A 15,364-nucleotide genomic window follows, 5' to 3' on the forward strand; every position below is an offset into this window, starting at 1 on the left:
ATTGACAAAAGTCCTGTTCCATGGTTTGAAATTTTAGTAAACTTAGACTAAAAACTTTTTTTTAAGTCAAAATCAAAATAAAACATTTGAAATAATCAAAACATTTTGACAGACCCAAACCCAGAATTTTCAAATTGTGAACATTTTTAATAGCTCAATTTTTTGTCCTAGGGAGAATTGTGGGATATCACAAAATTTTTCACAGAATGAGAAAACCATTTCGCACCTAGCTGTACTCAACACAAAAAACAGGATTATAAGTGATTTTCTTGTTGGCAGTACGGGGAGTGAGAACTGAATGAGTATGGTGACTGCAAAATTCAAAGTCAGGTGAAGACAATTAAATGGCAGTATTGATATGCATTGATGCTGCCTATGCTAATGATTGGTGTTTCTCCACTGTTGGGTCCCATCTCCTGTACGGGACCACCTAAGGCAATCACAGGGGTCGTGAGGCAGTGAAAACGTAAATACAATCTACAGGAAAGAAAATCTCACTCCTGCGCACCCTTACCCTTCAAGGTCAAGTCTTCTTTCTCAGCTGCTTGAAACACGAACTAATTCTAGAAGCTTACCGTTATTGTCATTGACATATTTTTTACTTTTACTTCTATAGTAAATGTAAGGGGGTCATAATTATTATTATTATTATTATTACTACTTTGACTAGGGGATTGCCTATAGATAAATAGGACATCAGCCTTAAGCTGGCAATTGGATGCAGTCCACGAGCACTGGATTCACAAATGAAGGTTGCTAAGGCAAACTTTTAATTATAGCAAAAAACCCGCTGTCTCTTTGGGAGTTTATTATGCATGTTCTCACGGTTTACTATATAGATTTACTCTAACACACAATTTGGGTGAAATTCTGCACTTGTTTACACTGCTGTAGATCTGAAGAGACTCGAGTTATACCTAAATAGCCAAAATCAAAACATGGCCCTTAATAAGGAATTTCTCCAGAAATGAACATCATAGCTAAGATATAGTGAGTTCTAATCCTGGTGCTGACAATGACTTCCTAGTCTATGCTTAAATAATAAACATTTTAAACCATAAACCATCCTTTGGAACAGCTTACCAAGGGCTGTGGTAAATTCCCATCATGGGGAGCTTATAAATCAAGATTGGCTATCTTTCTGAAGAAGTAGTCCAATAAATGATATTACCTCACTCACCTTGTGTCTCTGAAGGATATTCTATCGTTTAACCATAAGTTTTTATGTATTTTGGGAGAAATTTTATGCCCTCGTTATGAATGGACTAATTTATTATAATAATCCCTTCGGACCTTAAAATCTGTTGGAGATCTTCACTGCCTCTCCAGCCCCTGCATGCAGAGTAGAAGGATTGGAACAGTGTATAGGGGCCTTAAATGCCCCAGTTTTGGCTGGAGATGTATTACTTTGGGGCAGGCACTAAGGCTGCCAGTTGAGGACCCCTGACATACGGAGTATATAGACATGTGGAGCTGAAGAAGGTAGACATATGTCAGGGTTGGAGCTGCAATGCTTGGAGGTTCCAGGCAGTGCCGTGGCCCATAGAATAGCCTGGGGAGGTTGCTATAATTTAGATAGGCCTTCCGAAATGTCTAAATTCAGCTGTGGGGTTCTGCAGCCCACTGGTGCAGGAGTGGGAGGGCAAAGGTGAGTTACACTTTATGTACTGTGCCTCTTAAAAGCACAGCACGGACGTTTTCCCTATGGATCTATAAGACATCTGTGGATACCTATAAGTTGCTCGAACACATTTCCAACTTGATGCTCTAAATGTCTTGGAACCAGCCTATCAGTTAAATGCATACTTGCAAATTGTTTTAAAAATGTATATTTTGTTGCCATCCTGCTCCATAGGAACAGTACATATTTAGGCAATTTAGGTTATTAATATATTGCTAGGGTCCATACTTATTTAAATTACACAAACGCATGTCCAATATACAGAGCATGTAAGAGACTGGAACCACTCCAAAAGAGCCATATCTGAGCTATCTGGTAAACAGAGTATATACATTGTATATATATTTGTTCAATGTATTTTATTTACTTAGTGAAGTTTTCTAATCTGCCTTGTAAATTGATGTTTATAGACTTTTAAAATGCATGTTTACCCACATGCCAGCAGAAAAATATTTGTCACGTAAATATCACACATGTAGGCACACGAGAAAGATTCACGTGAGAGTCTTTGAAGTGCAATTGCTGGGCGTATGCCAGAGCCACTTTTCAAAGTGAGAAATACAAAATGTCAACATTTTTTTTTTCCAGTGAGCAGCAGTTATCATTTAGGGCCTATACTGAAGTGATCTCTTACTTGACTCACATTATTAAAATCAAAGTCATTTTGAAGTAATACAAACAGGAAAAGTACTCAAAGAAAATAAATGTTTATTTTATTTGTACTTTGAAGTTGATTTTTTTTACCTAGAAGGACACGTTTACCCAGGTTTCAGAGCTAGCTCATGCCACACTTAAGTTTGTAACAAAATGTAAGATATAGTCTTATCTAGCTAGATACTTCTATAGCATCTGTCTCTGTAGGATCTGAGCTCTTCACAAAGATAAATGGATTTATCCTGACGACACTGGAGTGAGCTTGGGAGAACCTTTATCCTCATTTTACAGATGAGGATCTGAGGCATAGAGATACTAGCCCAGATCCCCAAAAGTGGTTAGGCATGTAACTCCGACTGAAATCAGTGGAAGTTAGGGGCCTTAATGCTTTTGAAGATCTGAGTCTGAGTGACTTTCCATTGCCAAAGCCAGTTCCATTCCAGAGCCAGTTCTTCTTAGTTCTAGTCCAATGCCTTAACCACAAGACCACCCTTCCTCTCTCAGTGATGTAAAGCTTCGATGTCAAAGAAATTCCACTTGTGTAAAACTGATAAAGGATTGGAAAAATCAGGTCCTTGATGCTTAAAACTCCCACTGTCCTTCAGGTGATGTCTTGCCCTGCAAGGTGAATTCCATTAAAGAACACTGAGTTCCTGTAAATAGGATTCCTCTTCCTAAAGAACATTTGGAATTTTAAGGCTGTGGAGCCAGGCATCTCAAACTTTGGGTATATCTGAAAGTTGAACCCAGATCCAAATTTTGCAAATCCCTCTATCTTTACAGCGGGCTGAGCCAATGCCTCATTTCCAGACATCTGTAAATATCGGGGTATTTGAAATCCAGTAACAAATCTTGCAGCTTGAGCCATGCTCTAATATAAACGGAAGTCTGTCAGAAAAGGCGTTATGAAGAAATGTGGATACTTTAACAATATGGCTGCAGGACACTTGCAATATAAGGTCATTTTTCTGAGTCTGACAATGGGTTTTCCTCTTAGGAACAATAATTAAATACCAGTATGTAAAGATTATGCATCAGATGGAGAAAATATTGAATTATAGGAGCCAAGAGATTATATGGAAAATAAATTGTGCTTTGACCCATTGACTTCATGCCGTCATTGCCGTGGTATGTTATATCACTTAAATTGTAATATCATATTCACATGTGTGACAGCAACCATGTAGGTATAGCTGTAGAAGGGAAGGAATGCATATGAAGGAAAACAGAGATAAGTATGTATTGTGTTGTGCTAGACTTGAAACCAGAAGTTGCCAACTTTCATGTGGTAAATAAGCACCTCAACTTTCACAATATTACAATAAGCCAAAAATCAAGCTAATCCCATTTCAAAACAAGGGTAAAACAGGCCAATCCCTAAGAACCCCAACACTTGACGTGACTAGATCCCCCCAGCGTGCCGTCTGGGACTGTGGTGAGCCTGCTTTGCACCCCTGACTCTCTCTCCCCTTTACTGCTGATAGTCCCTTACCCCTATTTGCCCCTCCCCTTGCCCCTGCAACAAGCTACAAAACTAGCCAACAAGCAAGTCACAAATCAATTAAACAAAAAACAAGCCAAATTTCTGTGGTTTTTTTTAAAGCAGGTTTGGCATGTCTGCTTGAAACCCCCATGGACCTTGTGGAGTAAATCACTAAGGAGAAAGCTGACTTTGTGTGACGAAGATAATCAGAGACATTAGACAATCTCTCGAGCTGTGTTGTCCACTCCCTCTTTCTGCCAATGAAGAATTGTTCTCAAAAGCATTTCCTCCAGTGCTGGGGCCTGCCTACATTAAAGGCCTCAAGCACCAAGGCTTCCAGGTTGGAGGATATTCTATAGCCAATGTTGGAAATATTTTCTTGTTTATCTTAAATCTCTCTTGTTAAGTACATCCCATTATCCCAAGTTATTGTCTCCTGAGACCACATTAAACAATTTCCCTTCCTCTATTAGCATCTCCACTTTTCAACTACATGAAAACAGTTTTAACCCCCTCTGTAATGATTTATGCAAGCTGTATATATATAAGTACTCCATTCCTTCCCCATAAATCCAACACTCTAGCTCCTTAACTATTTTATTTTGCTCTTCTTTGATTTTCTTCCAGGTTGTCGTCAGCTTCCTGGTACTGAAGTGTCAGGAAACTGTATGTTATATTAAAGCTATCGCCATAGGTGGGTTCCCAGGGCATACTGGGATATCAGAGAATGAAATGGTGGACAAAGCTGTAAGAAATGGAAGGCTTCACACAGAAATACTCTTGAGTAAACAGGAATTCAAAAGCCTCATACAGAAAATGTAAGTATGGAATGGCAAAACATTTGGATTAATGAAAAAAAAGGAAGATGATTTTTTGAATAGTGCCCTAGAGTTAAAGATAAAAGCATGCTTCAGGGCCTGGATAGGACTAATGAAGTGTCTTCATTTAGACTATTAACTGGCCATTGTTGCTCAAACAAAAATCTTTTCTGAATAACTAGACACAAAGATGGTCTATGTGTGCTCCTTAAGGTAGAAGAATTCATCACCTTTTATGGGTGTAGCGCCCCCTCTTCACCCAGTTACCTTCTTTAATACCAATCTACTTACAGGTTTTGAAGGACAGGCTGGGGGGTTTTTTGGATCCCGCCAGCCACTCAGCAGGATGTATCTTCTTTATTTTTCCTATTAATTTATTTGGCTGTGCCTCCACCCCCGTCGCCCCTTCCTAGCAGGGTCACCAGGGCAGCTTGGGAGGAAAATTCTAACCACAGGGTAACTTACTTGCCAGATAGTTGGAGACTTCCAAGTAACACAAACACATACAATATATTTAACACAGTAATTATATTAAACAGGAGACAAATATAACATAACAGGGTAAAACACTGTTCTTAGGGTCACCGGTGCCTATGTTGCTAATACCTGTGACTTTTCCCAGTCGCATGACCTGATGCAGCAAATGTAAGATCAGTGTCCCGTTGGTACACGTACTTTGCTGGGACCCTTGATGACCTATGACCACAATATTTTTTCTGCAGTGGTTTAGCTGTGCGGCTGACTGGGTTCAGTACAGCACAAAGGCCTCACAAGTGGGAGGAGGTGGTAAGTCCCTGCACAGGTTTAATACACAGCAGGTTATAAAATTTCCAAATCCTTACTCCCTGGCTTGAGGACACAGGTTAGGGAGTAGGGGGTCCCCAAAACAATTTCCCTGACTGACTTACTAAAAGATGGCGCACTCACAAACTCCATAATGAACCTCAGGTTCAGGGATGACTCCTCAGTCGCTGCAAAGGGGCTGATCTCTGCTGACAGGGATCCTCTTCAGGCAGGAGTCAGGCTGCTTGTGGTCCCAGGATTTCCCCTCATCACAAAGGGGTGCAGGGCTCAAGATGCAGATTACACAACTATGCTGAAATTCAAAATGTCATCTCCTAGCCCAGCATCCAGACACACTAGCAGCCAGAGCAGAGCTGACCATGTGGTGACTGGTCTCACCTAGGGCACTGGAGGGCTAACTCAGCCTGGCTGGGAATCATTAGTAGAGAGGGAAAAGCCTAGCTGAGGGACCTTGTTTTTAGGTCCCTAGAGGCCAGTTCTCAGGGGGGAACCCTGCACGCGGGCCTGGGACTCACAAACTCTCCACACAGCCAGTCCTACCCTTGCCCTGGCTGACTTCAGACTGACTTCAAAATGGCTTCTCTCCTTTCCTGAGCTCTCAGGGAAGAGCATCTCACTCCCTATTGGTTGCCAGGCAGACTCTGAGTCTGCCTTGACTCCCCCTTCCTACCAGGGACAGGGCCTCTCCCTCAGCTGCCAGCAGACAGAGCCCCAGGAAGCTAAGTCATTTCCTTGGGGGTTACATGGGAATGGAAGGGCTGTGGTACAAAAGTGGGAAGCTTTCTAAGGAATTCAAACCTCTTAAGGTAACAAAAATGACTTTATGTTATTTAGTAAAAACATCAGGGAAATGGGGTATTGTTAAAAAGACGTTGTTACATTATCTGAAAGACACAGAGCAGAGCGAGAGAATATGAACCTCTAAGTACTAAGGAATTATAGTTGGTGGTGGCTATAGACTACTCAGCCAAGTCTGTTTCACCATAAAAGAGAAGAGAAAAGAAAAGAAAAGAAAAGAAGTGTGGGAGCTCAGAAAGTGAGTTGGTGGAAGAGAGAAAGCTCAGTGAAAAGCTCCACTTGCTGCAGACTTGGGCGATGTCCTGTAATGTTTAGAAACTGAGGATAAAAGGGGCTTGTGGTGAAAAAAAACAGACTGTGTGTTTGTGACTAGGAGACCATAAAATCAGGACAGGAAGCGCTGTTCATGCAGTAGCTGGAGAAGTGCCCTGTGACAGGGACATGATGTTACTGTCATGGAGTTTGGGGGAGACAAGGCCCTGCACCCCTGGCTTCCTGTGATTCACCATGACTCTCAGCCAGCCAGTAGAACAAAAAGTTTATTTAGACGACAGGAACACAGTCCAAGACAGGTCTTGCAGGTACAGACAGCAGGACCCCCTCAGTGAAATCCACCTTGGGGGGCCCCAGGGAGGCCAGAGCCCCATCTGAGCTCCCCTCCATTTTCCCAGCCAGTTCCAAACTGAAATTCTCCAGCCCCTCCTCTCCCTTTATCTCTTTCCCGGGCCAGGAGGTCACCTGATCCCTTTGTTCTCCAACACCTTCAGCTGGCACCTTTGTAGAGGAGGGGCCCAGGTCATTAGTTGCCAGGAGACAGAGTGTCGGCCATTTTCTGTCCAGACAGCATCACATCTGCGCTCTAGGGCTCTACAACAATCATACCCCCTTCTCCCACCACCTAGATACTTAAGAACTGCATAGGGGGAATTGAGGCACTCACATAGTATTCAGAGAAAACGTTAAGAACAGTCCCACTTTGTCACAGTTACATATTGGTAAGTAGATGTGAAGCTAATGGAGTCAAAGCTGATGATGTTGACGGGGCAGAAATACGGTCCACTGAGCTGAGCTGGAGCCTAAGATGGCATCACTGATACACCAAGGTACCAGAAGAGAGTGTTGGAAGCTTGTAAGAAGGTATAAGTTAAAGCACATTACCCCAACTTTACCTTTTTCTGGTGCAGTGCTATGTGTGGCACCAACTTACCATCACTCACATGCTGCTGTGTGCAAGGTGATCTAAAGGAGTCTGGTCAAGAGTTTCCACTGCCATGAGCACCACCTCTCACTATAGTTCACTGAGTCTTTCTACTTCAGCTCAACTGATCTCTCATTACTATGGTCAATCCTTAAATATTTCACCCTGTATGATGCTTGTCTTTTAGGAAGAGTTCTTCCCACTTGGGAAAAACGGGCCTGTCAAGAGAGATTTCAGTTACGTGGGTTTTAAGGAGTTTTTTTTTCACATGATTGTGAGATGCTTTTTTATCTAGGAACATAGGAATTACCAAGCTGTATGAGAACTGTCATCCATCTAGTCCTGCATTCTCTCTCTGACAGCGGCCAGTACTAGATGCTTCAGATGAAGGTGTAAGAACCCCACAGTAGGCAGATGGAGGGATAATCTCTCTCCTACATTGGCTTGATTCTGATCTCTAACAGTTAGAGATTGGCTTCTTTCGTGAAGCACAAGGGAATCTGAAGCAATGGCTCTTTTTGCAACATGAAGTTAGGTTGCTACATGAAGACCTGTTCTTTGATTCCCAGACATCGTGAGCTTGAAATCGTGATGCTATGTTTTAATGCTGGCTGCTAGGTTTAATGCTGCATGCACAACTGTTTGTTTTAAAATGGCTAATTGATCAGAGTATGGAATAGCACCACACAGAGTGATGTCAGTATGTGGATTCCTGGTTTATGTTCAATCTTTAGCATTAATGAATTATGAATACAACCAATAATTGCTGTGAAGTACACATGGAACGAGTATTCCTGGAATTATAAATAATTACCACCCTCTTGATTACAAAAAGTAGAATCTGAGCTTGCTATTTAATTAATTGTTCTATGAATTATTCTTAGTAAGCCAAACAGCTATATGCTATTCAAGCAAATAAAAACTCCGGAGATATAAGGGCAGTCCGCAGCCATATCTTTGCTGCTGATCCCGTTAATGCCAACGCACCCAGCTTTGGCATTCTGAACTGCTGCATATCTTACTTCTAGGCTTCCCACATTTGGTACCTTGAATAAACACAGAGCCTGGTCTTGCAAATCATTACGCAGGTGTAAGTCCAATGGCTTCAGTGGGACTTCTCACCATTCTTGCGAGTTACAGGATCGCATCTGTAATTTTTAAATTAATAACTAATCATCATCATTGATCTGTGTTACTGAGGCAGAGAATCGGGGTAATTGGAAATAGCTTACTATTGTAGTGTGCCCGGCATCCTAGGGCAAGGTTGCAGCTTATGTAGCTATTTAGGGACATCCTTCTCATTCTTACAAGACCTTCTTGGATAGAGAAGGATGTGGAGTGGGCAGAGCCTTGTCTTCACCCATTCTCAGTGCAGTAGCCAGCACTGCTGAGGCAGCAAGGGCAGTAATAATCTGGTAGGGATAAAAGTCATTAGCACTTCCTATCACTCCTAAAGTAGCCACATTCCTTAAAATGGGCAGATTGCATAGCTGCAGTCTAGCCCCTAGTGATTAAGTGTTTTGCAATAAGGTCCCAATTCTGCTACCCTTACTCACGCTGAGAAGTTTCAGAGTAGCAGCTGTGTTAGTCTGTATCCACAAAAAGAACAGGAGTACTTGTGGCACCTTAGAGACTAACAAATTTATTTGAGCATAAGCTTTCGTGGGCTACAGCCCACTTCATTGGATGCATGCAGTGGAAAATACAGTAGGAAGATATATATATACACAGAGAACATGAATCAATGGGTGTTACCATACATACTCTAACAAGAGTGATCATCACACAAGTACTCCTGTTCTTTTCACACTGAGAAGTAACTCACTCTGTGGGTTGCCCCATTGGATCTAAAGAACCTTTTGTCATGAACAAGGGTGGCACAATCTGACCCCAAAATGAAAAAGTTGTCAGGTAACATCTGTGGAGTTCTCTATTGCGTGCGATCAGTTGCAGGCAAGTCCCAGAGTTACAACTAGATTGTGATTTGCACTGCATGCATGTGGAAGGGGAATAGTAGGGAGTAGATAAGCACCTCTTTTGTCCTACTGTGCCCTTGGGTATGGCTGCGTTGGAGTAAGCTGGGGGTTACCTACCCAATTACTTTCCCCAAGAGCAGCTGTGCATGAAATGGAATCGTGAACTTACTCCTATTATCTGGTGGCTTCAATGTTCTTTGCAATGGTCTTATTTCAGGCCTCCTAAACATTCACACTGTGCATAAATGTTGCATGTTATTTGCACTAGCAGTGTTGCTAATACATGCCACTAAGATACCCTGCTGAAAGAGTTTCTCCCATCAAAAGGTCTTTGGAGCCTAGCTCCTGAGATGTTAAACAGCCCTGCAGTTCTATTTTTGTCATTAAGATTGTTACATTACAGTATGTTTCTGCAGATCTCTCTCTTAAAGCTGCAGCATGTCTTAAAAAAAAACCCATATGGAAATAGTTATTTGTAATTACACAAAAGTACATTTACAAAGTTATTAAAAATAAATGGAAAAACCTATTCCTTTCCTGTACTGTTTCCCCAGTATGCTTTGATAAACAATCCCACAGTTGCATGGAATGCATTTGAAGTGCACCTTAAGTATTTGTATTTGAAATGTTAACTCAGTTGCTGGGTGTAGCCCATCAGAGGAGGGTTTGGAAGCAGGACAAAAAAATAAAGAAGGAAGCTGGGAGGTTGGAATTACTATGAAAGATCATATTTTCTGATCGGCCTCGCAGGATATTTGATGATTTGTTTCCTCTGTAGTAGTGACTAAATAATGAAAGTACAAAGTTGCTTTGATCTAAAAAATCGCTATGGGATTTAATAATTTATAGCTGAATTTAACAGCACAGTGGAAATCCTTTTATAGAGTGGAGTTATTTTGTTTCCCCTTGGCAGATCAACTGCTCTTGAAGCAGAGGTCTACTATAAATCAAAGTGTACAATAGACTCATAGACTCGTAGGTCAGAAGGGACCAATATGATCATCTAGTCTGACCTCCTGCACAAAGCAGGCCCACAAGAACCCTACCATGCCAATTTTATAACGACCCCTAACTCATGACTGAGTATGAAGTCTTCAAAATTGTGGTTTGAAGACCTCAAGCTGAAGAAAATCCACCAGCAAGATGACCTCATGCCCCATGCTGCCAGAGCGAAGGCGAAAAAACCTCCAGGGCCCTGCCAGTCCCCCTGGAGGAAAAATTCATTCCCGATCCCCAAAATAGGGCGATCAGCTAAACCCTGAGCATGTAGGCAGACTAACCAGCCAGCACCGCAGGAAAGATATTCTCTGCAGTAATCTCAGAATCGCTCCATCGAACTTCCCCTCACAGACCTTAAGCAGATTTGTCTGCTGATATCCAAGATCATTGCCCAGGTTAATACTGTCCATCATATCATCCCTCCCATTGATACTTATCAGCTTAGTCTTAAAAGCCAGAATAGTCTTTGCCCCCAGAACTTCCCTCGGAAGGGCGGTCCAGAACTTCACTCCCCTAATGGTTAGAAAAACCTTCGTCTAATTTCAGTCTAAATTCCTAATATCATGTGTACCCATTTGTCCCTTGTGCCAAATTAGTACTAAGCTTAAATATATTCCTCTCCTCCTAACATTAGGCCCCCTGATATATTTATATAGACCAAGCATATCACCTGGAGCCTTCTTGGCTAGGCTAACAAGCAAGTCTTGAGTCTCCTTTCATAAGGCAGGTTTTTCCATTCCTCGATATCCTAGTAACCCATACTCTGAACCTGTTCCAGTTTTGAATTTCATCCTCTTTAACATGGGACAACCAGAACTGCACACAATATGCCGGGGGGTCTCACCAGCCGCCTTCATATAACGGTACAAACCTCCTATCTTGTGGAAATAACTCGCCTGATGCACCCTAAAACCGCATTTGCTTTTATTAACGCCATATGCTTGCGGCTCATAGAAGATTTGCTATCAACAATACCAAGGTCTTCTCTCTGCTGTTGCTTCCAACTGATAGCGTCCGAATGTATATCTAAAATTCTTATTATTAATCCAAGTGCATGACCTGCACTTTCACTATTATATTTCATCCTATAACATACTGCCATTTACCAAGGGGTCCAGATCTTCCTGTATAGTATCCCGGTCCTTCTCTGTGTCATACCCCCTCAGTCTTTGTGTTATCGAAACTTTATTAGCACATCCCGTTTTGTGCCAAGGTTCAGTAATAAAACAGGTTAAATAAGTTGGTCCAAAAACCGATCCTTGGAAAGGGACTCCACTATAACTCCGTTCCAGCTGACAGTTCACACTTCAGTACGACCCGCTGGAGTCTCCCCTTTAACCAGTTTCCTCATACACCTTACACGAACTTTCATATCATCCCATCTTTCCAATTTAACTAAAACGAGTTCCCATTGGAATCCGTGGCAAATGCCTTACGAAATCTGAGGTAAATGAGATCTAACGAATTTCCTTGTCTAAGTATCTGTCACTTCTCAGAAGGAGATCAGGTTGGTGGCATGATCTACCTTTAGTAAATCCATGTTGCAAAGATTCCATACCCAAATTACATTGACCCACAATGTCCTTAACTACTTTCTCCCTTAAAATTTTTTCCAAGACCTTACATACTTCAGACGTCAAGCTAACAGGCCTATAGTTACCCAGATCACTTTTTTTCCCTTTCTTAAAAATAGGAACTACGTTAGCAATTCTCCAGTCGTACGGTACAACCCCCGAGTTTACCGATTGATTAAAAATTCTCGCTAACGGGCTCGCAATTTCATGCGCCAGTTCCTTTAATATCCTTGGATGGAGATTGTCCGGGCCCTCCGATTTTGTCCCATTAAGCTGTTCAAGTTTGGCCTCTACCTCAGATGTGGTAATATCCATCTCCATATCCTCATTCCCGTTTAACATCCCTCCATCATCCCTAAATGCACTGAAATTATGGAGGGCTTTCATCCTGCTATGTTTGCCATATAAATAGGTTTTGTTCACTATGGCCCTGACTCCACAAAACTTTTAAGCGTGTGCTTAAATCCCTTAACTTCCATACAACTGAAGCACGTGTTTAAGTGCTTTGCTGAATCAGGGCCAGTACATGGGTTTCTGTCTATAAGGCGTTTGAAGAAGTAAATCATACAGGGCCAGATACTGCCATATTTACCCATCTTGAGTAGCACCTGACTCTATAAGCAGTTCTGTTGATATAAATATGGAAGAAGGTACAAACGCAAAGGAGTAAAGTTGGCAGAATCTTGCCAATAAATATAAGGGATAGTTTTTGCCATCCTCATTCACATGAATAGTTGCAATGATTTCTATGGCACTGCTCATGAGAGTAAGGTTTGCAGGATCAGGTCTTCGAGTTGTGTAAAGAGAAAATCAACAACAGCAGTGGAACTAGTCTTCGTTAGTGTGAAATCCTCACGCTAACATAACACAATATACAACAAAGACTACACAGACCCAGAACCTTTATTAATCACTGTGCAGTTCACCTGCTCTAATTGATTTGGCTTTGGTCAATATATTTCACATACAATTTATTCACAACCCTAATTTTCTTTCACCTGTTGCAAAAAGTATTCAGAAAGAAAATAACTAAATATGGTAAGTTAAATTTCTTCCATCTCCATCTTTAAAGGTGTAACATTCAGATTTGAAGGTAAGGGCATGAGGACTCAGGAAATGGGAAATGGTGTCCTTCCCTTATGTGTTAATCATTGCAAACCATCTGTATTTGGCAGTGACTTAATCTTCACTGCTTCTGCATGACGATTGTTTAGTGGCTCATGAGCAATGAGTTGGTGGGCTCCGCCCAATTTCTTGTGGGGAAAAAACGTTATTATTAAATAGCAATCTCAGTAGAGAAGTAAAGGACTGAATAAATGTGAATGTACTTCATATTCTTAGAGGTGGTTCTTGTAAGTCTGAGTTGAGACTCCAGCATGATATAGCAAATCTTGATCATTGTTTCTGTTGAAATTACTCTGCCACCGAAAAGCCCTAACCTAAACTGGAGTCATGTTGTGCCTGGCACTGTACAAACATATAGTAAGAGACAGTCATTGCCAGTGTTCCGTCTAATTTTTCTCATCCATGTGCAGATGGGTGTCACACATCATCTCCATATTGGTGCGCATAACATAATTTATTTGGTGGGGGCGGGGCTGAGGGGTTTGGAGTGGGGGATGGAGCTCAGGGCTGGGGCAGAGGGGTGAGGGCTCTGACTAGGGATGCAGGGTCTGGGGTAGGCCAGCAATAAGGGGGTTGGGATTAGGGTGACCAGAGAGCAAGTGTGAAAAATTGGGACTGGGGTGGGGGGTAATAGGATCCTGTATAAGAAAAAAGACCCAAAACATCAGGACTGTCCCTGTAAAATTGGGACATCTGGACACCCAAGTTGGGGTGCAGGCTGTCCTGGGGAGACAGAACTCGCCCCAGCTCGCTCTCTCCACAGTAGCACCCAGGCTGTGAGGGAGGGGCACTTCTCCCCGCTGCAGCAGGTCCGTGCTGGGGCTGAGTTGGAGCCGGGGGAGGGCCATGTCTCTCCCGCCATGGCAGGTCTGGGTTGGGTCCAGGGCTGAGGAATCTCTCCCCGCCACAGCTCTTAGTGGCACTTAATAGGCCGCTGCGTGTCTGTGCAGCTTAGAGGGAACTTAAGTCCTTGTTCCAAGAGCTTTGGAGTATCTATACACAACACCAGCAACAAATGCAAGGGAAACAAAGACAATGTGATTTGACCAGGGTCACCCAGCAAGGCAACGGTAGAATCAAGAAGAGAACCCATGTCTCCAGCATCCCAATGCAGTGCCTTCACCATGGGAACAAGCAGCTCTTGTGCTGTACATATTGAGTGGGATCACTGTCTCAGTTTCCAATGTATTTTATGCATACCTAATTTAATAAGATGCTCACTCAAAGAAAAACATGTTTGGCATTTAGATAATTCAATAATTTCTCCTGGAAATTCCAAGAAATTAAATGTAATTGAGTAAGTGTGCTGTAGTGCTTGAAGATTTTGTTGTGCATTTTGCTTGTAAATCTACAGAATAAAATAATGGCCCAGGCTTACAACCCCTCAAACTGTAACTTGTAATAATGAAATTAGACTTCAGTGGCTCTCTTTGGAGAATGAAACCCAAAGGACCAATAACTTTAATAGGCAAACTAGGTAATGATATAATAATCTAAGAGAAAATGTCTCCCTCTGCTTATGCACGGTACAGGTTCAAGTAACAGCAGGTTGAGTTCTAAAATCATCCAGATATGCAGGACTCCATCATTCCACAAGGGATGGAGAGTGGTGTGAGGCAGAGCTTTGACACTGAGGGAAATTCTCTTACCGAATAGCATCTGAAAAAGATGGTTACTCACCTTTGTACCTGTTGTTCTTCGAGATGTGTTGCTCATATTCATTCCAAGTAGGTGCGCGCGCGCCGCGTGCACGTTCGTCAGAAGAATTATCCCCTAGCAACACCAGGCGGGTAGGCAGGTGCCCCCTGGCGTGGCACCTTTGCGGCACTGAATATATGCCCCTGCCAACCCGGCTGCTCCTCAGTTCCTTCTTGCCGGCCACTCCGACAGTGGGGAAGGAGGGCGGGTGTGGAATGAATATGAGCAACACATCTTGAAGAACAACAGTTACAAAGGTGAGTAACCTTCTTTTCTTCTTCGAGTGCTTGCTCATATTCATTCCAAGTAGGTGAATCCCAAGCCTTACCTAGGCGGTGGGGTGAAAAATGGGTTGAAAGCTAGGAAGTGGAGGTCAGCAAGCCGCACTCATGTTCAACGACGCGACACGGCGGTAAGAAGGAACTGAGGTAGCGGCCGGGTCGGCAGGCATATATACGGTGCCGAACAGCACCACGCCAGGGGCCCTGCCACGCAGCCGGTTTGCTAGGGAAAATTCTTCCACGAACGTGCCATCGCGCGCGCGCACACCTACTTG

The sequence above is a fragment of the Chelonoidis abingdonii genome, chromosome 1 (assembly GCF_003597395.2).
Source record: "Chelonoidis abingdonii isolate Lonesome George chromosome 1, CheloAbing_2.0, whole genome shotgun sequence".
NCBI lineage: Eukaryota > Metazoa > Chordata > Testudines > Testudinidae > Chelonoidis > Chelonoidis abingdonii.